Source organism: Staurois parvus, unplaced genomic scaffold (assembly GCF_062004578.1).
Source record: "Staurois parvus isolate SC_StPar_1 unplaced genomic scaffold, SC_StPar_1.0 ptg000218l, whole genome shotgun sequence".
Classification (NCBI taxonomy): Eukaryota; Metazoa; Chordata; class Amphibia; order Anura; family Ranidae; genus Staurois; species Staurois parvus.
Window position 1 is genome coordinate 3,066,483 of NW_028318014.1, and position 27,012 is coordinate 3,093,494.

Below are 27,012 nucleotides of genomic sequence, written 5' to 3' on the forward strand. Positions count from 1 at the left end.
AGCTGATTGTAAAGCTATAAACCCGTCAGTCACTGGACTTCAAAAGCATTCCGGGATAGCAGTAAAACATATATCTCATTTGGAAACCACTTTTTTATACACTTTCATAATTTCTCGTAAGAAATAAGTACAAGAATACAAAGCATATATTCAGAAAGGTCATTTTAATACAAGTCACCCGATACCTTACACCCCTAGATTACGTCTACCCGGGAGCAGAAAGTGATATCTCTTTAACCGTCACAGCAGATCTGTCATATCTGGTGTCTGGACATTCAGAATATCATTCTGTATATTATCCTGCCAGTGGCTAGGCTGCTGCATGCACCTATGGAAGGTTATTGACCATGATATAAACTGTGAGGGATTTGGTCATAGCCTGAGTTCCCCGCCTAAACACCCCTCCCTAAATGAGGCAATTGGTTCTCTGCTTTAAGGAGACACCCTGCTGGTGGACTAGAAAACAGGCTGTCAGGCCTGAGAGAGGTAAGATGAAGAGATCTCCCTTTTAACATCAGGAATCAACTTTGGGAGAAACGGTACCATTTTGTTCAGGACCCTTGAATCTGCTTAAACCAAGTACTCTGGCAAGTATTCTACCTCTCTAAACTTCTTTCTGTTATCTCTCTGCTGTGTTATTGCTCTCTGTATTTATATATATATGTTGGCTACATCTTTTTCTGGAAATATTTTTATTGCACCATTTTGACCCTTTTTAGTAATAAATCCTATTTTCTGAAAAGTGTTGAACTGTTTCTAAAGCTCTTTAATGCAAACTAAGAATCCCTGTCTCTGAAGAGTGCTGCTGTGTGTTTTAAACTTCTGCATACATCTGCCTGCGGTGACAGTGTGTATACAGATGCTTATTCAAACATCATAGTGTTACTGCTAAGATTGGCGAGTTTCCTCCTTCTCTGTACAAAAAGGCAGTGGTGGCAGTGTGAAGGGTTAATTGCGTAATTAACCTGGCCCAGTAACAATCGCTCTCAGGCTGCGGCACATAGATTGTGATCCAGTGACCTGGAAAATCTTTGTGCAGGTTGCAGCTGAGTGTGGCATTGTTACGCACGTGACAGCGCATTTTTAGATTGGCTAGTCCTTCGGTCACAAGTTGGTGAGAAGGGCTGGGGGCCTGACGCCGCGCCCGTCACACCATACATGTTGTTTAATCATTGCTGGTCACTGTAGACCCTTAGATGCCACTGTTCCTATATAGGCCAGCTTGGAGCACACATGTGGGTGGATGTGACATGACATCACATCACGGGGGGTGGCTGTTAATCGGTGAATCAGCACGCTATGTGCTTGGAGCTCACTGCTCCTTCTACAGGCCTAAGTGGAGATTGCTATTCTCTTATCTATATATGTAGAGAGCAGTCTGCACTTAGGCCTGTAGAAGGAGCAGTGAGCTCCAAGCACAGAGCCTGCTGATTCACTGATTAACAGCCCCCCCCGTGATGTCATGTCACATCCACCCACATGTGTGCTCCAAACTGGCCTAGGCACCTTCCAGTTTTGTACACAGATTCCTGTAGATCCTGCAAGACAGGGAAGAATGGCGGTGGCTTTTTCTTTAATGATGAGCTACTAATTTCTGTGAGTTTATATTACTGCTTTTAAATAAAGTCTGTTTTGATACTATGCTTAGTGGTGCTTCCTTTTCTTTCCCCTATCTTCTGGTTACAGAGCTGGTCAACTCTGAGGATGGCTACCGCTGGTGTTCACTGCCATTAATGGATTTTGAATGGATGTTTTATGGACCATATTGATTATCCAGTGCAGAAATCAGTGTTTACCCTCTCTGTGCGCCTTTAATCTTTATTTTCTCAAAGCCCTAACAATGAACTTCTTTAACTTGACCTTTAGCCCCTTAAAAGGTGTTTTGTTATATCCTTTTCATAAATGAAAAGAAAAACCTAATGCATTCAATCACACTTAGGAGTGGTAGGCTCTAATATATTTTACTTATCTTTTTAGGTTTAGACATGCTTTAAGTAAAAAAAGCACACTGACCAACTATATTTAACTTGATAGAGTAGTGACAGGGTCTATTTTGCCTGTTGTTGTCCATATAATGATGTTGTCCATATAATGAATATGCGCAGTAGCAAAAAGGATGAGCTTTAAAACCCAGACGCTGCACATATGAGCCCATGAGCGTCAGAGGTTTCTGTGCTGAAAGTGCACTCCCATCATAAAGACCAAGCTGTCAAAGACAGCTCTGATCTATAGTAATGATCTAGAGCCAGCAGGACCGACTACTGATCATGTGACCACCACAACAGCCAATCACAGTGGTCATGTGATCAGGCAGACCTTCCAGCCCTTCCAACATAACAGCCCAGTTAAAAAGGTTTACTAACTGCTATTAGTGACTCATCTTGAAAGTGCAAGGGGTGTCGTTCTCTGGGGGCTGACTTGGGGATTGATTTACAAATAGACTGCTCAATGGACATGTGCGATTTCTTTCATTTCGAATCAAAATTCAGATGAAATATTCCTGTTTCAGAGATTTACATGTATCCAAATTTCCAAATCACAATAGTAATGAATTTCAACGAATCCAAAATAAATTATAGAAAAAAAATTATCTGAATTTGAAAATTAATTTGAAAATGAAGACATATTGCAATAAAGTAAAGCATAAAAGTGAAATAAAATGAGGATTCTTACTTAGGCTGCTTTATGGAATAGAATAGAGAACAGCCTATTTCTGCCTATTAAATCAATTTGTTGGTATTTCCCCTTGGGAACACACCCTTATTTTGGGCAAGTGACTCGCAGAGTAGTAAAGCGTGTGCATGTCACAAGTTTCCTTACCAGGTATGCATGCTTATCCCAAGTTCATGAATACACTGAGTAGTGAAGGAAGTATAAGGATTCCAGCTCAAGAGTGGGCATCTTCAAAAACAAATCAGCAATAGCATCTCCAATTGATCAATCCTACAAGTTCTATTGAAGGGGGTTATCGATTGTGGTTGTCAATACATGAAGAAGGTGCCTCAATACTCTACTGGAAGGTGTGGACAGAGAGAGAAAGTAGATCAAAAAAGTTTCCAAAGCTGTATTCAAAAGTTGCATAATGCAGAAGATGAGTTTTTGGAATCCTTAAGTACTTTGAGGATAATATAAGCAAATGAGCCAGCAGAAGAACTTAAGGTGTTTGCTCTATATACGTGGGCTACTTTACCATTTGAGAATCTCCCACCACAGTACTTTAAGTTCCTCCAGTATCTTTCTGTGTTCTATGCCAATCTTACTACCGCCTCTCCTGGTGCGGAAGAGGCAGTAGTAAGATTTGACATTTGTGCAAACACAAAGGACTGCCAGAAAAGCATTTAATCTTCACATCAGGACCCATATTGATCAATAATATGAGAATTATTTTTATCATTAAACACAGGCTAAAATGTTAGTCTATACACACTATTAACATAATGATTTTCAGGAAAAATCTTTAAATCTGTAAACTAGATATAGTAATTATTTTTTAATGCATTAAATGCATTTAATTTATTTCAGGAATGACCTACAAAAAAAAAAAAACACTGAACGACATTTCTTTCCATAAAGTTATACATTTATTGAGCATACCCATAGGCATGATGTGAAGAAAAATGAAATATTACATTGCTGCATCTCTCAGGTGTTTTTCTGAAAAACCTGCTTTGAGTTGTAGCCAATTTCTGAAGCCCTGAAGATATATTCTACTATTAAAGTTATTGAATGCTCTCTCTCGATGATACATTAATAGTAATGACTGTTGATGTACGATTGTAAACAAGGTTATCCCCATTATGTCAATGTTCTGCAATGCTAGAAAGCCATACCTGCAGCAAACCCCACGTGATTGTTGAATCTGAGACTCGTACCATTAAAGATTTTATTTTCATTTTACAAACAGCGAAATGATGGTGTAATGTGTTCCTATTATCATACAGAACTAACAATGCTGGCAATAAATAAGAGCAAACCTTTGAGAATGCTCTTTGTCAAAAATCTAAAAGAGAGCAATTCATCAATCGTGTTTCTTTTTTTCTACCTTTAAAGTGCCCTTAGAACTCCAAAACAGCATGGCAATCAATTCCAGTTGGAATATTTTGGCAGTCATGCGTCAAATGGCATATAAAACGATGCTGTAAAAATCTACATATACTAAGCTAAGATATTGTTCATGCTCATTACATTAAACAAACACCACTAATATTTTACAATGGTTTTAGTGGAAATGGGATTATTTAATGGGACATTTCAGCCTTGCCTGTACTATCAGGAAATGAAGCTGCTAACCCCTTCCAAAGTGAAAACCTTACACTTATGTCACATGAGGCTGTTCTTTGCATGACTGGTCACTGAAGAGAGAACATAGCCTCTGACTTGGGTAGTGTCAGTGACAGCTACCTATAATATTTACACACAGGAAGTGAAGTCACTTATTTTCTGCACATACACATATTGTCACTAATTTTGTTTTTCTTTTTACAATGAGTGATTTAAATATAATAAAGTTATGTTTGTTACTTGTACATCTGGATTAGGTTGTCATGCCGTTCATTGGTAATGACACCTAAAAAAAAAGTGTTTGTTGTGTGAAAAAAGGCGCAGCAAAACAATTTAAAAAAGGACAAAAACTTGACACGCAAGAAGGTACATAAGCTTGTGATGTTTGCTGCTTCCTATGATTGGCTGTGGTGGAACAGTGGAACAGTGGACCTTGTATTCATTCAGCTGATGCTATATCCAGTTTATACAGCTGCTGCATGTGTTAATGAAGAACATTGTTTGTTTGGACCAGCTTGGTCCAAACAAACTAAAGTTCATTAAGCCCTGGACTTAGGAATTACTATGAAGTTGAATTTAACAAATATACAGTATATATGGATTGGCTTACCTTGCAAAGATTTTCTAATTTTGTTCAACCAGTCTTGTGATTCAGGTATCCCAGTCAGATGCACAGTCAGGTAACTGAACTTACCCAACCTGCTTGGCTGGAAAATAAAAGAGCAGTATCAGTCTAAAGAGGCCATTCATATTCCCACACTTTTATTATTCAGAGTGTTAGAAAGCACTGAGCAAACCAACAAATTGTTGATTGGAAAGAGAATAGCCTCTCCTCTGAATCCTGCTATGCAGATTGCAGGAAATATATACAAAGACATATTAAAGTACTAATAATAGTTTTTTTTTCAAAATACATTTGTTGATTGTTATGAACACATACTGTAAATCAACCAAATGTGGCTTCTGTATCTTGTGTACAGAGCAATTAGTAAGTCTCTTTAGGGATCTCTTTGGGGATCGTTAAGATTTACTCTAACCCTCTGAAGAGCAAACCACGATGCAGGCTGTGAGTGAAAGACAGCCAGGCATATTGATTTCTTGCTGGTGGTACCTGCATCATCCTGTAGCTGATGTTGTTTGGTTGAGCCAGAGTCTCCTTTGCACTAAATGGGGCCTCCTGCATCTTGATGTACTGTAGGTAAAGTCACAGACATATATTTAATTTGTATGTGCCTCTTCTATTTCTGGTTGACCAGCAATGCAAAACATGCTCTTCTCATCGGTGAACAGGAGGAACAATGCACCCCACAATAGTCAGTGAGATCCAGTGAGATCCTTCCAGTGAGCACCAACGTAAAGAACATTTTCCCCACTAACTACCAATGTAAGGAACATTATTTGCCAAATGGCTTTGTTCAATATTATCAGGGCCCCAAAAGTTGTCATAGTGATTGCATTATCCATTTCTTGCCCCCATATTGTCATAATTGCCATTTTGTTGCCCTAGTACAGTCACAATTGCACATTTGTTGTCCATGTATGGTCATGATTGCCCTTTAGTTGCATATTGTTGCAATTGCCTGTTTCTTGCCAGCCTGTTTGTTGTTACATATTATAACAATGACTGATCTATACTGGATGAGGATGCGTTTTCCTACGCACCATCTGGCCAATTGATGAATCTAAAATATATAACCTTTATTCAAACATATAAAAAATGTATTCTCAGCTGTAATTAATGCCTGTTGGAGTGGAATGTACTGTACACAACAATATGACTGGATACCATTGCAATTATTTACCTTACATTCAAATGGTTAATAACACTAGACCAAAGCAAATACCATACCGTTTTAGATGAAGTGACGGCATAAAAATAGACACTGTAGTTTGATCATAAGCCTATCAGCTTGAACATATAATCTCTATTAAGGAAATGGAGTTACCCTATAGACAAAACTAATTAGATAGTATAATCTATCTTGCTACAGATATGCAATATGGGTACACTTATCCATGGGCTTAAATGTCAGCCTCTCATGGACAAGCTCCATACATCACCATATCCAGACAAAAATACCTCACTGTCTTGAAGAATTCAAATGATGCACTGTAAAAATGCAGTAAAGACCTCTCCAAAAATCCTTCATTTATACAATAAGGTGCCATTGAGCCTAAACGGAAAATCCATTGTGCTTCAAGTTTCAGAAGACATTTATCTAGGTCTCCTTTTCTAGGTCCCAGATTATATTTGTCAATAATCCAAAAGTTTAAGAGGTCAGCCTTACCATCATGTTTTTGTATCATATACTGTATCTTGCTACTGCTCTATCCTTGTTTCGAGTGGCACTCTCACTCTCTCATACTGGTCACTGGAAGTTCAACATGGCACCTCATGGAAAAGAACTCTCTGAGGATCTGAAAAAAATATTTGTTACTATACATAAAGATGGCCTAGACCAGTGATGGCGAACCCGTGGCACGCGTGCCACAGCCGGCACGCCGAGCCTTATCTGTGGGCACGCCAGGAGAATACCGTATTTTTCGCTCCATAAGACGCACTTTTTTTCCCCCAAAAAAGGGGGGAAAATGCCAGTGCGTCTTATGGAGCGAATGTAGAGCGGCCGGTCCGGTATTTCCACCACCGCCGTGTCAGAATACCGGGCCGGCCGCTCAGCTCTGCAGTAGGACCGTACCTGTCCCTCTATCCAGCGGCGCGCTGTCTTCCCGGCTTCTGTAGTGTGCGAGACAGCCGGGTCCCAAGTGCGCATGCGCAAGAAGCAGTGCTCTTTGTGAATGGTAAGGCGGTACCTGGGACACATGACAGATCCCAGAAGCCGCCGGACCAATCACAAAGCGCAGCGCTTCTCGCGCATGCGCACTGGGCATCCGGCTGTCCGACGAGCGCCCACACTACAGAAGCCGGGAAGACAGCGCGCGGCTGGATAAAGGAACAGGTAAGATAAAAAAAAACTCTGCGGAAGTAAGAGCGGGTACCTGTCAAATTCAGGTACCCGCTCCCCCTCCCTCCTCAAAGGTCAGCAGTCATCTGTACTGTCCGCAGTCTCTGGTCATCCCTGTGCTTTCCGCAGTCTCTGGTCATCTCCTGTACTGTCCGCAGTCTCTGGTCATCCCTGTACTGTCCGCAGTCTCTGGTCATCCCTGTACTGTGTCCGCAGTCTCTGGTCATCCCTGTACTGTCCGCAGTCTCTGGTCATCCCCTGTACTGTCCGCAGTCTCTGGTCATCTCCTGTACTGTGTCTGCAGTCTCTGGTCATCTCCTGTACTGTGTCTGCAGTCTCTGGTCATCTCCTGTACTGTGTCCGCAGTCTCTGGTCATCTCCTGTACTGTGTCCGCAGTCTCTGGTCATCCCTGTACTGTGTCCGCAGTCTCTGGTCATCCCTGTACTGTGTCCGCAGTCTCTGGTCATCCCTGTACTGTGTCCGCAGTCTCTGGTCATCCCCGTACTGTGTCCGCAGTCTCTGGTCATCCCTGTACTGTGTCTGCAGTCTCTGGTCATCCCCTGTACTATGTCTGCAGTCTCTGGTCATCCCTGTACTATGTCTGCAGTCTCTGGTCATCCCTGTACCGTGTCCGCAGTCTCTGGTCATCCCTGTACCGTGTCCGCAGTCTCTGGTCATCTCCTGTACTATGTCCGCAGTCTCTGGTCATCTCCTGTACTGTGTCCGCAGTCTCTGGTCATCCCTGTACTGTGTCCGCAGTCTCTGGTCATCCCTGTACTGTGTCCGCAGTCTCTGGTCATCTCCTGTACTGTGTCTGCAGTCTCTGGTCATCCCTGTACTGTGTCTGCAGTCTCTGGTCATCCCTGTACTGTGTCCGCAGTCTCTGGTCATCCCTGTACTGTCCGCAGTCTCTGGTCATCCCTGTACTGTGTCCGCAGTCTCTGGTCATCCCTGTACTGTCCGCAGTCTCTGGTCATCCCTGTACTGTTAATTAGTTTGCACTACTGTACGAGTTGTTTTTTTCTAAACCAAAAGCTCGATATTCAGGTTTCATTGCAGTGTTGGCACTTTATTATTATTATTATTATTATTATACAGTATTTATAAAGCGCCAATAGTTCGCTCAGCGCTGTACATTACAAAAGGGAGACAGAACATGTGACAGAACAATACCAATACAATGCAAAACATGAGGGGATCAAGGGCCCTGCTCTTTCGAGCTTACAATCTAGGAGGGAGGGGGTGGTGGCACAGGAGGAGATAGCTGTGGGGGATGGAGTGGTAGGAAGAGTGGAGGAGGTCGGCAAGTTAGCAGGGGGTGGGGTAGGCTTCCCTGAAGAGATGGGTTTTCAGGGTGCGCCTAAAGGAGAGGAGAGTAGGTGATAATCTGATGGGTTGGGGCAGGGAGTTCCAGAGGATGGGTGACACCCTGGAGAAGTCCTGGAGGCGGGCATGAGAGGAGGAGACCAGGGAACTAGAGAAAAGGAGGTCTTGTGAGGAGCGGAGTGTGCGTGCTGGGCGGTACTTGGATATTAGGTCAGTGATGTAGTTCGGGGCAGTATGGTGGACAGCTTTGTACGTCAGCGTTAGGATTTTGAATTTGATCCGTTGCGCAATCGGAAGCCAGTGGAGGGATTGGCAGAGGGGGGTGGCGGAGACAGTGCGGTTGGAAAGGTGAATGAGTCTGGCAGCCGTGTTCAGGATGGACTGAAGAGGGGATAGCCAGCGGCGAGGCAGGCCAGTGAGGAGGGAGTTGCAGTAGTCGAGTCGTGATATGATGAGGGAGTGGATGAGCTGTTTAGTGGTTTCTGGGGTTAGGAACATGCGGATTTTGGCGATGTTGCGGAGGTGGAGTCTGCACGAGTTTGTTAAAGATTGGACTTTGAAAGAAATAAGTTGGTTTTGGGTTGCAGTTTGGGCACTCGGGCTCAAAAAGGTTCGCCATCACTGGCCTAGACTATAAGAAGATTGCCAAGACCCTGAAACTGAGCTGCAGCACTGTGGCTAAGACCATACAGTGGTTTAACAGGACAGGTTTCACTCAGAACAGGCCTCGCCATGGTTGACCAAGTTGAGTGCACATGCTCAGCGTCATATCCAGAGGTTGTCTTTGGGAAATAGACATATGAGTGCTGCCAGCATTGCTGCAGAGGTTGAAGGGGTGAGGGGACAGCCTGTCAGTGCTCTGACCATAGGCCGCACACTGCATCAAATTGGTCTGCATGGCTGTCATCCCAGAAGGAAGCCTCTTCTAAAGATGATGCACAAGAAAGCCCACAAACAGCTTGCTGAAGACAGGCAGACTAAGGACATGGATTACTGGAACCATGTCCTGTGGTCTGATGAGACCAAGATAAATTTATTTGGTGTCAAGCGTGCGTGGCGTCAAGCAGGTGAGGCGTACAAAGACAAGTGTGTCTTGCCTACAGTCAAGCATGGTGGTGGGAGTGTCTCGGTCTAGGGCTGCATGAGTGCTGCCGGCACTGGGAGTTACAGTTCATTGAGGGAACCATGAATGCCAACATGTACTGTGACATACTGAAGCAGAGCATGATCTCCTCCCTTCAGAGACTGGGCTGCAGGGCAGTATAACAACATGATAACGACCCCAAACAAACCTCCACAACCACTGCTTGCTAAAGAAGCTGAGGGTAAAGATGATGGACTGGCCAAGCATGTTTTCAGACCTAAACCCTATTGAGCATCTGCGGGGCATCCTCAAATGGAAGGTGGAGGAGTGCAAGGTGGTCTCTAACATCCACCAGCTCCGTGATGTTGTCATGGAGGAGTGGAAGAGGACTCCAGTGGCAACCTGTGAAGCTCTGGTGAACTCCATGCCCAGGAGGGTTAAGGAAGTGCTGGAAAATAATGGTAGCCACACAAAATTGGGCCCAATTTGGACATTTTCACTTAGGGGTGTACTCACTTTTGTTGCCAGTGGTTTATACATTAATGGCTGTGTGATTAGTTACTTTGAGGGGACAGCAAATTTACACTGTTATACAAGCTGTACACTCACTACTTTACATTGTAGCAAAGTGTCATTTCTTCAGTTTTGTCACATGAAAAGGTATACTAAAATATGAGGGAGGGAGAGGGAGAATGGGAGAGACTGACATTACTGTCGTCTGTTTTATTTCTGATAATTATTAGTTCTGAGAAAACTATACAATGACCTATAAAGGAGCATTGTGTCAAAAAATAATCTGCCTCAGATGTCAACTAGACTAGGTACAAAACTAAAAAATGCAGCTTCTACTCTTCCCATTTCTTTGTTTACATTTGGTTTCTAAGGACTGCATATCCAATGGTACCTTGCTGCCTGCAAGCAATGATTCCTGTACTGTACTGTTTCTGCTTCCCAAACTTCTCTCTGCACCACTGTTGTTCGTACAGCAGGCTCTGTGAAATGTGTGACAAAGCAGTACACATTCACAATGCATAGTGAATATGCATCACACAATTCAAAGAAGGAAATGTAAGTTTACAAATTTCCAGATTGTTCAGATCAATAGAAGTGAGATATAAATAAATAAAATTCAATGTGGAAATGAATTTATGATTTAAAATTTGATCATAGATATACTTTACCTGGATGACAATTAGCATGTTAAAGCAAGGTATATCATATAAAACATTTATAATCGCAAATCATTGCTCTGGACTTGCTTCCTAATAGTAAAAATCTATGGACCATTCCTCTGCAATGAGTGTTGGCCCGGCTGACTGTAGTCTCCATAGGTTCATGTAACAGGATGATGGAAAAACTTGGAGACCAGCTGTCATCCTATAAGAGAAAGTGCCTGAACAAGAGACTTCATGCCAGAATCACTAAGTAATACATTTTTAATGACTTATAAAAATTATTTTTTATTCAATCCATAAACAAAAAAATGAGAAAAACTAAACAAAACACACTTTTTTTCTAATTTAATAAGTGTTAGTTTAAAAAAAATACATGTTACTCATATTTTATTCTATAATTTGTCCCCATTAGAATTACACTGGCATTATAAATCTGGTACAAAGCATTGCAAAGTTTTATGCAAAAAAAATAAAGTTTGTTTCTTTCAATTTTGTGCTTTTTTTCAATGTGGGAAATGTAGGCAAGTGTAAGGGAGAAGCAGATGTGGGGCAGAAGTACAGGGTGTTCAAAACACTGTACACTTTACTGTACAAATCTGACCCTTCCCATGCCTTGCTCTTGCGCAGTGGATTTGTCCAGCACAGTAACATGCCTCCTTATGTCAAAGGTGAGCCCAATCTCATCTTCAGCTCCTGAAGTCAGTATATGATTAGAAGAGCTTCTTGGGTTTTCAGGGCTCCTTATTCTGCTAAAAGTGGGCCCGAGCTCACCTTAAGTTCCTGAAGTCAGTATATGATTAGGACAGCTTCTTGGGTTTCAGGGCTCCTTATTTTGTCAAAGGTGGGCCCAAGCTCAATTTCAATTCCTACAGTCAAGATATGGCCAAAACAGCTTCATGAGTGTCAGGGATTCTGGGTTGCTCAGAACATCTATAGGTATGTGAAGGTACATCTTTGTGTCTGACATGAACTGCTGGTGACAGCTGAGTGTCTTTAGTTTTAGTACAAAATTGCTGTAAACACTTTGTAATAAACGTTTGTTAAACTATATATGTTAAATATTCATAACTCATACTTATTCTTAATAATTTAAAACAGACTATTTTAAGTGTATATTTTATATATAAAAAATATTAAAATCTCCCTGGCTACCTTTGAAGTGTATTTTAAATAAAACACACTTTACAAGCTGCAAAGAAATAGTAGGCAATAATTCAATAGCACCTGGGCTCCCACATCCCCAGGAACACGGACTCATGTGCATAGCGCTCTTTGAAGAGAAATGTGCTTTACTATGAGGAAACGGTTGTCATTAAAATTCATTGAATTATCTTATTGGCGCAATGTATCAAACCTCTCACTGCAATTTATTAGATTATATTAAACATTAGGAGAAATGCATTTGATTAAGCATACCCATAGGCATTTTGTAGAGAAAAATGGTATGCTACAGTGATATATCTCTGGTGAAATTTCTGCAGAACTAGCTTTGAGAATGAGAATTTATGCAGGCCTCCAGGTATATTCTATTGCTGAGACGATGTGTCTTGCTACAAAAATGTTCAATAAACAACTGTGACTTTTTAAAAGCAACCATAAACAAGGTTACTTGCATTCTGTCCAATGAAGTAAATGGGTTCTTGAAACTATATTACATATCATTTATCTGCAGACGTATTAAATCAAAACACTAATAGCAGAAAACTCATGGTTAATAGATAGCAAATTTGCATAGAGTTTCCAATACTCAAGCCATCTTTGATATAATGACAGGTTATGTCAGCACAAAATGAATATGTTATTTTGCATGGATTATGTTAAAGTAGCTGCTGGATTTATATCTGTGCTGTATGGTTTTTGACTATCAATAACTTTAGTCACTGTACAGAAGGAAAGCGATGAGCTTTGAAGGGGTCTAGGCCAAAAAGAATGTTGAGATTAATTTACCTTAGTTAGACCTTAATTACTGGCTCTACCTAATTTGCCACAAGCCAACCAGATTGGACTGCTAGATGCAGCATTCTGTATTGCCTACTTAATATGTAACCAACAAAAGTGTACCTGTTCATTGTAATGAGGTGGAATTAAGAAGTCCCAGTGATAAAAATGATTTCTGTATAATAATATGGTACTGCTGTGGTAATTATTTATAGCTATATGGCACACCACCCAGAGTGGAATAGTGTGGAGAAGGTAGTCTAAGGCACATTTAAAGAATGTGTTATGGCAACAACCCATAGACTCACCAGATGTGCTGAATCTAAGCACTGGCTTGTCTTCAGCACAGCTCCTAATGGTGGAGGTGGGCTGGGAGTCCTTATGGCCCCCAGGGCTTTTTGTTTCAGTCTGATACCAAGTCACAACCCAAAGGATTTTAAGCAAGGACAGGAAATGATGTAGAGACTGTACACTGGGAGATTGGCAAGAGAACAGTCAAGTCCAGGTAGGGGTCAAGGCAGGTGGCAATCAAGTGAGTAGTTAGGTCTAGACAGGGGTCGAAGCAGACAGCAATCAATAAAGTAGTCAGGTCAGTCCAGGCCAGTAATGATCAGGTAATCTCACAAGTAAGTATTATATCTGTTTGTAACAAAGGATAGCTGGTAAGAAGATACATCACCATCCACTTTACATGCTGATGCTAAAATATCCTTCAGGTCAGAGGAAACCACCAGTGTCATTTCAAGGATTTCCTGGCAGAGATTCTGCAAATACTGTGGAAAATACTGACATATATAACTGCATACAATACATAAATGGTTACATATTTATAGGAAAAGTATAACACGGCTAATGCTGTACAGCGCTGAGTGAACTATTGGCGCTTTATAAATACTGTATAATAATAATAATAATAATGGGGGGAAAATATGTTGATGAGTGTGATTGTGGGTGATGTGAGAGAATGAACAAAGTAAGAGCTCTTACAACAAAAGAGCATTTCAACTGAAATCAAACCTAATGTTACAAATGTTGAAAGGAAATAAGAAAACATTTCTTTTAGTTTGGACAGAGTGGAGAAAGATTACAACACTTGTCAGATTTTATCACTGTCTGTGCCCCAGATTCACCCTCTAAATTTGTTTTATTTACCATATTCACTGAAAGTAAAAGTAAAAGAAAGTCCCAACTTTTGGGTTCTCCTGAGAAAAGTAATAGAGGGGAAATCTTCTAATGGAGACACAAGTTCTGGTGGCCCCCAAGGGATTTCCTTATTTTGCAGGTATTTCTTCTCATTTCCTTTTTTTGGGGACAGGAAGTGAAGATAAATTTCCTCAATGGGACACAGATGGGAAAAAAAACTGACAGGTTTTATAACCCTGCTTTACTCTATCAGAATGGTTAGTTGGCATACGTAGTTCTACTTTAATTAAGCCATTAATCAAGAATCAACCCAAAATCAAACACATTATTCCTATTATTCTCAAATTGTATGTTTTACAGTTGTTTTTGTATATGAATTATGTATGGGTATTTGTCATATTCATAAGCTTTATAACAAACGTTGCTTTTAATGACAGTTATTTTGCTTGATAATTTTTTAAGGCGCATAATTATTCAATACAATGTGCATATTTACTCTTTGCTAGCAATGGCACTTTATGCAAAGTTGTCCCTGTGATATAGATCATTTATTCTTTTATTGGCTTCAAAGCAAAATCCAGAAATAGATGGCAATTCATCATAGTTGGCACCCAAAGATAAGATTACCAAACCACCCCCAACCCAGTACAAAACAACTATATATGAAAGTTATGATCTGTTGTAGGTGGGGTGCAGATGTAATCCGCAAGGAGTCTAATATAGCACATCTGTTCCCTGGCAGTAAAGGTAGGGATACATATGGAAGAAAAAGAACTAAGAGCACGGCTAAAAGGACAGTGACTGCAATCACGCTCTGTCAGGAACATAGCAGATAGGCCAGCACAACAGGCCAAAACAAAAGAAAATTTGCAATATGCAAAATCCACAAAATGAAAAAGAGAACATGCAAGAAAAAAAAGAGAAACATGAAAAGTGAAAAGAGAAAGATAACGGAAACCACTCTGAGCTCAAAAGTTTCAAAGTTCATTGAAGGGACTGGAAGGGCTTAATTTAGTTTGAGGTAAAGAAGTTAAGTTAGAGATATGTTAAATGTGTGACTCAGACAGTTTTTTAAAGGCATAAGGTTCTGTACATGCAGGGCCAACCAAGGAGAGTCTAGCAACCCAGGCAATGGCAGATCGGGAGATATCAAGCCATCGAAAAATGTAATTGCAACCCATATTCAAGGAATGGTGTAATGTCGGATCATGAATAGAGCAATGAGAGAGTGGGGGGAGTCAAACCAAATTATAAATTGGAGCAGGAGTAGATTCTGTAATGATCAAATTGATCCACAAAAGAAATTCATGGGTAGCATGAAGAGACACTGAAGGGGCTATTTGTGCTGCAGTATAGTATTCCGATAAATTGAACTGTTCCATACACAAGACATGACTGCTAGATATCTTCAGTGTCTGAATTCTACCAAATTATAAGATAGACAGATGTCTCTAAGCATCAAGTAAGTGAGATATTTCCCTAAAAGAGAAAATAAGGCTCTTCACCAGCACACCTTCATACTGTGGTTATCGTGTCCTTTGTTCACAAAAAGTGATAAGCATTACAGGCCTGTTACTTTATGTAAACAAATGACAAGACTAAGACTTTACCAAGGTGTGCTGGTGTAGAGCCTTATTTTCCGATGACTGCATGGTGGTGCCGAAAATTCACTACAGCTTCCTACACAAACTGGATAAGCTTGTAAACAGTGCAACAGATGCAATACAATATCCCTAAAAGGGCCAGATAATTTGCAGCATATTAGGAATTGCACGTGAAGGTGATTTGAGCTTCCAGGTAAGTGAGTTTGGAGGTTCAAAATATATAAAAAAATAAATGATGAAGCTCTGCTTACTCAAACATAAAACTAAATATATAATGTCTGTGTAAGAAAACTCTCACCACCAGTTCTTTTTCAAATAAAATATATGAATATATCTCCATTGTTCTCTACTCCTTATGGATACTCCATATACCTCTTCTCCTCTTAGATAAATGTCTGCTTATATCAGAAGCACTCCTACCTTTGATGAGCTGTATTTCTCCAGCAATTTGCTCAAAGTGTGAAATTGTCTTTCTTCTTCAGTCTCCTTATGTGGAGGATTTAGCTTTGGTGGATCAGGAAGGTCCAAATGTATATTTCCTTCAATCTCCCAACTTCAGTCAACAGGTGGCCTGGAGCATGACCAAAAAAGAAGAAGGTTCTTCTTTTTTGGTCATGCTTCAGGCCACCTGTGGATATATGGACTGATTTATTGAAGGCTTACTTTAGTATTTTGTTATTAACATATATTGTTATTTTTTCTTGCACAGATATTATACATTTAGTTTTATGTTTATATGTTTGAGTAAGCAGCGCTACATCATTTATTTTTTATATATATTTTGCACTATTATGTGGGAACACATATAGCAGCATTTATTCACTGACACTTGCATGCACTTTATTTAGTTGACGCAGGAGTTTTTTCACCATTTTGTTTCACGAGTTTGGAGGTTCACTCAAAGCGACTGATTTTATACCAAACCGTAGAAAGACTCTAGAGTAATGTTTAAAACTTTAGATTGCAGGTCATTCACTTAAAAGCCTGAAAACTCACCAAATATAGTAAGGAATAGTGGAGCTTTGGCGTCGAATGCATCGCCATATTTTCAGCATGAAGTCCAACAATATAGAGGTACCCCTAGGACGTCACATAGTGGGCATTCATGGGGGTATTTTTCCCAAAGTCCATTTCCTCATTCTTGACAGGATCCATCCAAGCTCATGACTAGAAAATTGGAACAAAACGTTGCTCCAATGCGAGCTCAGATGGATCTACAAATAAATGCCATTTCCTTTCCAGGATTAAATGAAACAATGTCCTTCTAGCCATTCTTGGAGGGTTTTCAGGTGGGTGCGAAAAAGATTGTTAAATTTCCTTTTTTTTTTTAAATTTGTTATTTTTGCACATATTAGTTTAACAAATACATATATTAATGACGTATAAATAAATTTGTTGATTTGTTAATGAAACTCTATTGTATCTATTAGGATTGATCATATATATCGGTGCAGGTAATTTTGTAATTGTTTTGCAAAGGGAAGAAAATCTTTCCATATTTACTTTATTTGTTTATTTTCTTCCTTTTTCTTTTTTCTTATGTGGGTGTTGGTGCTGCCCCGATGCCTCCCTGGAACATGGGAGCCGCGGTCTCCCTCCAGGGGCTTGCGGCCTCTTCCGACTAGATGTGTGGGACGTCACCCCATACCAACAAAGTGAGGCTTGGTCCTCACTTCCTTTCAGCCGTCCCTTTTTTCCTGGTCCGTCTCCATGCATCGGCGTGACGTCATTACGCCACTGACGTGGTGATAACGCGCACCCGGGGAGGGGCCATTTGGTTTACAACTGACCATGTTATTGGTCCGTTTGATTGGACCAATTTTTTACTGCAGCTGATTGGAGCTTTTTCAAGCCACCCTAGCTGTATTTAATCCAGGCTAATGAGCTAATTTCTTTGCTCATAGCCATCAAGCATGCTTCTTTGGATAGACCTGGTGGGTTTATCATATACTTCTGATTGGACCAATTTTTGGCTGCAGCTGATTGGAGCTTTTTCATGCCACCCTAGCTGTATTTAATCCGGGCTAATGAGCTCATTTTTTTGCTCATAGCCATCAAGCATGCTTCTTGGGATAGACCTGGTGGGTTTATTATATATTTCACTTAATTTTTGCAAACCTTTTTTCTTTTAATTAATTAATTTATTTGTATTTATGCATTTACCTATTTATTTATTCAGTTAAAAATATTTGTGTTTTTTGTTTCTTGGAACACATGGGTAGTAAGGATGTTTTTGGTCTCTGTGCCACACATGGGTAATAAGGGTGTTTTTTGTTTGTTGTTTGTGTTTTTTTTTCTGTTTTATTACTATAATAGTTTGCACACATTTTCTTCTTTAGGTATATTGCCCCATATTGGGCTGTCTTTCACATCTCAATCCTGATTTTTATGAGGTCATCAACACTTTCTCACGCAAATTCCTTGTGGTCATCGGTTCGCACTCATAGTAGGTGCGTCTAGTTCTTAAACTTAAAATTTCTCGAGGGTTTATGATATCCAATTGATATTAATATTGCTTTTTATTATTCACATTGCAGCACAGCCCTATCAGTACCAACCAGCAGATAATCTTGTTGACGGTGCATTTGCGCAGGGCCCCTTCAGGAGGTGTTTGGGTGGCATTTTTCATCCACTGGTCTCAGTTTTTTCTTTCTTAATTTTTGTTTCATAATTCTTGCCTGAGATATATGAGAAATCCGTGGCTGTGTTCACATAACAATTTGTTTTTAATATTTCCTGGCGGTTTTTACCTCACATGGAATCATGTAAGTGTATAACCATATTGTAAAGTATCAAATTGTTTACAATAATTTGACTGCGTCATGTATATTGATAAATATTTATATATGTTTGGTAAAGCGCTGCGTCAATTGACTGTGCTATAAGTACCTGAAATAAATAAAATAAATAAATAAATAGACGTCATGCCTTCTTGAGCACTTCTGAAGAAGAGATTTTTGTTGCTCTCGAAACGCATCAAGTGCGAACCATGCATGATCCATGATTAGATTTGCAATACCATCTCTGATGACACCGCCGCAATATGTATTGTAGCGTTATATTTATTTTTGAAGATTGAAATTTTATTTTTACATACTGTTTTTATAAAAAATCTCTTTTGAATTGTTGAAATTTATCATACAAGTAAATTGTGCCGTTAAAGTCCCACCAACAAAGAGGACTTTTCCCTCCCTTGTATTCGTTAGGGATGTTGGCACTTTGTGTATTATATCCTTTCCTCTTTTTATATTAAGGAATGAAAGCAAATTGGGTAAGGAAGTATGCAATGAGGAAAAATATAATAAAATGCCATGTATGAAAAGCATGCATTTTATGGTGAACATCTACAACCTCGATTACTTGAATGTACTGTAGATCTTTTTTTTTTATCCCTCTCTGAACATCTATACAGCTAGGGCCGTCTGTCAAAGAAAAGTTAATGTGACAGGTGTGAGCTTTAAACTTAATAATTTGTTATGAGGTGTGGCCCTAAAATTCGTATTCGCTTATACAAGTAATCAATTGGATTACAAATAAAAACAAACAATGAATTATAATTTCTGTAACTGGTCAAGGATGAATGGTCAATTTTAGCAGACAGTGCCACATCTAAATATTGTAGGCGGTTGATTCATCTTACTAGAATGCTGCATGTCATCCCTTGCAAGAGAATCTTGCATATTGTCAGAATGTTACAAGAGCAATAGCGTGCTGCATGTTGTACAATAATTTTTATCAGAGATTGTAAGCTTGAAAGAGCAGGGCCCTCGATCCCCTCATGTTTTGCATTGTATTGTTATTGTTCTGTCACATGATCTGCCCCCCTTTGTAATGTACAGCGCTGGCGCTTTATAAATACTGTATAAAAATACTGTATAATAATAAGAGAGAAATATATGGCATAATGAGTGTTGTTTGCAAATCACATTGGCTACATCATAGAAGAAATACAGTAGTTACATATAATCAGTATATGCTACATACTACTATAGAGATACACAGTATTACAAGAAAGTGCTAGATTACAGTTCTATATCTTACCAGAGAGCGCTAAATTTCACTAAATATTTAAAAAACAATATGAAAAAAGGTACATATAGCAAATGTTTGTAGAATTTTAACAAGAAAAACTATAGGTATCATTAGAGAGAACTGCAAGCGTAGGTTGAAAATGTCCCTCTCCTCTCTATATATCCCTGACTGCATTTGCTTTCATGTGAAATGTAGCAAGCAGAGGACAGCAGGAGACAAAAGCAGGAAAGTATGAACAGCTTATCTTATTTCTTTTAAACACGTTTTAAATATAGATCAGTGCCTACACAAGATTCAGTCAGATGTGCTGCAGTGTAGCACACAGCAAGTATGTAATACCTATTCACACCATTATGGTGTTAAAGTAGAACTCCAGCCAAAAAAATAAATAAATGAATAGTCAATGAAAAGATAAAAGAAAAAACAAAAAAAAACCAAAGGCTGTCCCCCATTGTACTTCTTTTTGCCACAGAGTGTCCTCAGTCTTCTGGGCCTAATGAAGACATACTCATTCAGCCCACTCTCTTTGAGCTCAGATCATCATGGGCCTGCTCCATCTGAGTGGACAGTGAAGCATAAGCAGTACATTGATGAGCTCACCTCTCTGTCACTTTGCCTATTCCTCCTACCAGTATACTCTTTGTCAACACATGAACTGAATTGCTCCTTGTGCTGCTTCATCCTCTCCCACTTAGCTCTGCTGTACAGTGGACTGTAGGAGGCTGATACCAAGTCACTTCGGGTACTTACGCTGCTTTCTAACGATATATTATTTGATATGTATGGTTAGGTTTTGGATTAGTTCAGTTTTAACAATATGCCAGGACAGGAAGTGACAGCGTCCATGAAGCATTAACCTTACATCTTCAAAATCTCTAGAGAAAATGCCAAAAAGGTCATGAAAACCATTGTTCAATTTGCTTTAACAGAAAAAAACAAATCCTTTCTGTATGATTCAATCTATCTTGAAATCAATCTATTGTACATGCTTGAACACATTCCCCAAACTTTCAACAGAGTTTAAACTGCTTTTTTCTTTTGTCATTATAATCATACTCACCTTAATCACCATTCCCAAAAACTGAAGACACATACGTATGGAAAACAATACAATGCATATCAGCACTCAAAGACCTGCAATGAATTGAGAGAACTAATGATGGAAAAGTACTTTTCTGCACTATGAAAAAGGATTGGGTCCCCCATAAATATTTATTGTTACCAATTGTGTACAGAACAAGGGTGATAACAACATTTAAATAATGACTGATCATTTGCATTTAGTTGATCCCATTTACACAGTTGATCCCACCTTACAGACAGCAAAATGCTGAAGATTCATTTGTATTACAAAGTTTACTATATGTTTTAAGGGACACTGTGCAAAGAGAATGTAAAATACTATTGGCAAGTTACAGTATCCCTAAAATGCTACTCGCCTGGCCACTTTGCCAGTCCTCTAGTGTCAGTACTTTCTGGGTCACTGACCTGAAACAAGTATGCAGATGAGGAATTCTGACTTAACTTGAATGACAGTAAGAAGGTTCAACACAAAAACCTAGTTATTTCTCTCATGTCATGTGTATTAGGTCAGGTGAAATATCGGATATGGACCACATAACAGTATTTTTTTTAAAGAGGTTTTATTGCCATTTGCACAGATTGTACAGTATAAAAATACATAAGAAATGTTGCATAATATATGAATCAAAGTTATATCTGCAAGTAATATCCAATTACAATATAACATGCCACAATGCAGCTTAACTGGGTCCCCGGAAAGATGGAATCAGCATAACCACTTCCTATATATATATATATATATATATATATATATATATATATATATATATGTAAAGGTCAGCATAAGTACATATAGCATTTTTTCTCTTTTTTTCCCACATAACAGTATTTTACTGATTGTCCCTATGAATGTTGTCACTAAATTTATTCTACACTCAACACCTGGATTCTTGTATTATAGACAACTGTGTGTTTTATGGTGCGGAGAAATACCTAGTGACTGATGAAACTCAGGAAAAGCATTAATTTAATAATCAAATTTATTAAAAATATAATTTACAAACACATAATCATTTGCAAAATAAATAAAACCATTCACATTTTGTCTACATTGAGATGTGTGAAAATAGCTTCCTTCCATCTTGGTCCTAGCATTCTACATTATAGAAAATTTACAGATACATATAAGGAAGAAAAGAAAAACTGGAAGAATTCAATCATATCAGCAATTCTTAAAGATTACAGGCAATGACACATGTTCATTCACAAGCCCTTTAATGATCAGAGCCTTTAAAGCCTAGGCCAAATTTAGCAGCAGAAGTATGCACTGGTTAATTTGACTATAATTCTAGAAATAATTTATATTTATTTAAAGACAAATAAGGATTTCGGTTAGTACAATGTTTTAAATAGGATTTTATTATTGATTATGATTGGCTATTATTATAGGTGACTATTGAACAAAATGTTATTTTCTTTGAATGTTTCAAATTACTATATAGTGGATATAAAAAGTCTGCACACCCCTATTAAAATGTCAGGTTTCTGTGATGTAAGATAAAGCATTTCAGAACTTTTTCCGCCTCAAGCCCTGGTTCACACTGATGCGAATGTTATGAGGTTTAGAATACTCAGATTCGCATGTCAAGTGATTTTACATAGTGTTCTAAGAAGGCAGTTCACATATATGCGTTGTGAATATGATGCAGTTAAAAAAAGCCTTCTGTGTGTGTTTAGTGTGGTGCGGTGTGAATATGAGCTCCATAGACTTCAATAGAACCTAAGTTGAAAATGTACTCCTCGTTCACATGTATGCAAATATAAATTTTTTACTCTGCCCAAAACCCCTCCTCTCCTCGCTTCCTGTCCATGTCCTTGTCCATGTGCTCACTGTAAACATGGCCCCCAGATGCAAGAAGAGCGCTGTTGACAATGAGGAGTTGATCCGACTTGTCTGGCCAAGGCCGTACATTTACGACTGCAGGGATCCTCAGTACAAGGACAACAGCAAGAGGAAGAGGCTGGGATGAGATTGCTCAGATCATGTTTCCAGATTGGGACAAATTACAAGCAGGAGTACACCACCAAAAGTGTAAGTATATTTCATAGTATGTGTGTATAGGTGTGTGTGGTTAGGGTTCTGGGTTAGTGGGGGTAAGGGGGTTTGGCGGTTAGTGGATATTTTTGGTTAGGGGGGCTAGGGGTTAGTGTGGATTTGGGGTTAGTGGATATTTGGGGTTAGGAGGGCTAGGGGATATTTGGGGTTGGGGGGGGCTAGGTGTTAGAAGTTAGTGTGGATTTGGGGTTAGGGGGGATTTGGGGTTAGGGGGGTAAAAGGGGGTTAGGGTTTAGTTGAGGTTTGGGATTAGGGTAAGTATGTTTTATTTTTTCCCCAGACATGGCCACAAATTAAAGAAATACATAACACTGGTGTACATCTTAGCCATATGTAAATTTATTTTCAAAAAATAAAATTAACACAGCAAGCAAAATTGTCAGCAAAGTGTACTATATTTTGTTATGCAATAGCCTCAAGTTGCCATGATAATTGACCTGCTGTTGACATGAAGTAGTCAGTGAAAACCTCACAAATGTTGGCACCACTGGTGTTGTCTCTAGTTATGCACCATTGTGCCTCTTCCAAATTGTGCATCAACGAAACTTAAAACAGGTAGCCATCTTGAGCTTGAACAAAATTGTGTAGAACACTTTGCTTTGAAAGCAGCAATAGCATTGTCCATGGTTAGGCTTATAGGGGTATGTAGCAACCACTGCTTGTTGGCAAGTATCTGGAATGAACCCTCCACAATGCGTGCCCTCATGAGATGATAATTAAATATCCTCTTCTTCACAGTAAGTGAGCGATTGGCATAGGGTCTAGAAAGGTGCTCAGAGACAGAGAAGGCCTCATTGCCAATGAAGACATATGGTAGGGATGGCTGACTTTTACCCGAAAGTGGACAGTCATTTGGAAGGTCTAGAGTATTGTTACGAAGCATTTGCCCAAAAGTTGAATGGGGAAAAATACTTGAGTCTGAGCTGCTGCCATATGAACCAATGTCAATATATGTGTAAGAATAATTTGCATCGGACACTGCCAGCAGGACAAACGAGACACATTTCTTGTAGTTGAAGTATTTGGTGCCACTAGCAACTGGCTTCACTACACAAATGTGTTTGCCATCTACTGCACCCACACAATTTGGAAAGTTGCAGCGCTCCCAAAAAGCTGTGCTATACTGGCCCATTCTTCTTTGGTTGTTTTTTTCATAACCAGATCTTTCAAGACACCCCAGATGAGTCAGCATGTTTGATGGACAATTGGCTCACGGTTGATTTCCCCAGCTTGAATTCACAGTGTAGGCTGGCTAAAGAATTACCAGTAGCTAGGTACCTGAAAGGAAAGAGAAGAATAATTATTTATGTATTTTATTTTTTCAGTAACTAACATACAGTACGTACAAAAGAAATGCATGTCTAACAAATTATGCACGGATTTGCATGTTCATGAGGGAAATAAGTATTTGATCCCCTTCACAAAACATGACTTTGTACTTGGTGGCAAATCCCTTGTTGGCAATCACAGAGGTCAGATGTTTCCTGTAGTTGACCACCAGGTTTGCACATATCTCAGGAGGGATTTTGGCCCACTCCTCTTGGCAGATCCTCTCCAAGTCAATAAGGTTTGGTGGCTAACATTTGGCAACTCAAACTTTCAGCTCCCTCCCCAGATTTTCAATCAGATTAAGGTCTGGAGACTGGCTAGGCAACTCCAGGACCTTAATGTGTTTCTTCTTGAGCCACTCCTTTGTTGCCTTGACCGTGTGTTTTGGGTCATTGTCATGCTGGAACACCCATCCACGACCCATTTTCAATGCCCTGGCTGGGGGAAGAAGGTTCTCACCCAAGATTTGACGGTACATTGCTCCGTCTATCATCCCTTTGATGTGTAGCAGTTGTCCTGTCCCCTTAGCAGAAAAACACCCCCAAAGCAGAATGTTTCCACCACCATGTTTGACAGTTGAGATGGTATTCTCGGAGTCATAGGCAGCATTCCTCCTCCTCCAAACACGTTGAGTTAAGTTGATGCCAAAGAGCTCGATTTTGGTTTCATTTGATCACAACACGTTCAACCAGTCCTCCTCTGCATCATTCAGATGTTCAGTGCCAAACTTCAGACGGGCCTGGACATGTGCTTTCTTGAGCAGAGGGACATTGCAGTCACTGCAGGATTTCAATCCTTGTCGGCATAGTGTGTTACCAATTGTTTTCTTGGTGACTGTGGTCCCAGCTGCCTGGAGATCATTGACAAGATCCTCATGTGTAGTTCTGGGATGATTCCTCATTGTTCTCATGATCACTGACACTCCACAAGGTGAGATCTTGCATGGTGCACCAGACCTAGGAGACTGACAGTTGTTTTGTGTTTCTTCCATTTGCGAATGATTGCACCAACTGTTGTCACCTGCTCACCAAGCTGCTTGGCGATAGTTTGGTAGCCCAGTCCAGCCTTGTGTAGGTCTACAATCTTGTCCCTGACATCCTTGGACAGCTCTTTGATCTTTGCCATGGTGGAGAGTTTGGAATCTGATTGCTCCTGTGGACAGGTGTCTTTTATACAGGTAACAATATGAGATCAGCAGCACTCCCTTTAAGAGACTGCTTCTAATCTCAGCTTGCTACCTGTATAAAAGACACCTGGTAGACAGAAATCCTGCTGGATGATAGGGGATTAAATATGTATTTTCCTCATGAACATGTAAATCAGTGCATAATTTGTTAGACATGCATTTTTGAATTTTTTGTTGCTATTCTGTCTCTGTGTTACAATACACCTACCATTCGATTTTTAGACTGGTGATTTCTTTGTGAGTGGGCAAACATTCAAAATCAGCAGGGGATCAATACTTATTCCCTTCACTGTACATCATCCATTTCACATGTTCCAGAACCTGAAAAGGCTGAGGCTTCCACTTCAACCAGTCAAAGGTTTAGTGCAAGGTCTACTTCCCGCAGCAGACATTCCACCTCTAGATCACATAGGTTTGAGAACACGGACAGTGCTGATATTATTATTATACAGGATTTATATAGCGCCAACAGTTTGCTCAGCACTTTACAATATAACGGGAGACAATACAGCAACAATACAGTTCAATACAAGAGGGAGAGGAGGGCCCTGCTCCTTGGAGCTTACAATCTAGGAGGAAGGGGCTAGTGGTACAAAAGGTAGTAACTGTGGGGGATGGACTGGTTGGAAGAGTAGAAGATTCCATTATTAGCTGAGGGCAGGATAGGCTTCCCTGAAGAGATAGGTTTTCAGAGATCGCCTAAAAGTGAGCAGAGTAGGCGATAGTTTGATAAATTGGGGTAGAGAGTTCCAGAGGACGGGGGAAGCTCTGGAAAAGTCCTGAAGACAAGCAAGGGAGGAGGAGACAAGGTAGCTAGAGAGCAGGAGGTCTTGCGAGGAGCGGAGAGGAGGGTTTGGGTGATATTTAGAGACAAGATCTTTGATGTAATTTGGGGCAGAGTTATAAATGGCTTTATAAGTTATTGTTAATGTTTTGAATTTTATCCGTTGGGCAATGGGAAGCCAGTGGAGGGCTTGGCAGAGAGGGGTGGCAGATACAAAACAGTTAGTAAGGTGGATAAGTCTGGCAGCAGCATTCATGATAGACTGAAGAGGGGATAGCCTGCGATTAGGTAGGCCAATGAGGAGGGAGTTACAATAGTCAAGGCAAGATATAACAAGGGAGTGAATAAGTTGCTTAGTGGTTTCCGAGGTTAGGAACGGGCGTATCTTGGAGATGTTGCGGAGGTAAAGTCTACAAGGTTTGGACAGTGATTGGATTTGGGGGTGAAAGGACAGATGGGAGTCTAGGATTACACCTAGTACCCTGGCATGAGGGGAGGGACTGATGATTGTGTTATTGATCTTGATGGAGAAGTCAGGGGAGGGTGCACGGGCTGGGAGAATACTAAGAGCTCAGTTTTTGAAAGATTGCGTTTGAGGAAGTGGAGTGACATCCATGCCGATATGTCGCTTAGTAGGTTAGTGATGTGAGAGGAGACTGAAGGGGTGAGGTGAGGGGTAGAAAGATAGATTTGTGTGTCATCAGCATAGGGATGGTACTTAAAGCCATGGGAGTTTATCAAGTGACCAAGGGAGGAGGTGTAGATGGAGAAGAGAAGAGGTCCAAGGACAGAACCTTGAAGGACCCCTACAGAAAGAGGGAGTGAAGAGGAGGAGGCAGCGTTATAGGTAGGAGGAGAACCAGGAGAGAGCAGAGTCTCTGAGACCAAGAGAGTGGAGTTTTTTGAGGAGGAGGGGATGGTCAACCGTATCAAAAGCCGCGGAGAGTTTAAGTAGTAAGAGTACGGAGTAGTGGCCATTGGTTTTAGCTGTTCGTAGATAGTGAGTTTTAGTAGGGCAGTTTCAGTG

The 27,012-nt window shown here is 40.1% G+C and overlaps 1 pseudogene; it reads right to left on the reverse strand.

The window, feature by feature from the left end:
- Positions 1–21,592: 21,592 nt before the first annotated feature.
- On the reverse strand, positions 21,593–25,282 carry LOC149460867 (uncharacterized; annotated as a pseudogene).
- Between the last annotated feature and the right edge of the window lie 1,730 nt (positions 25,283–27,012).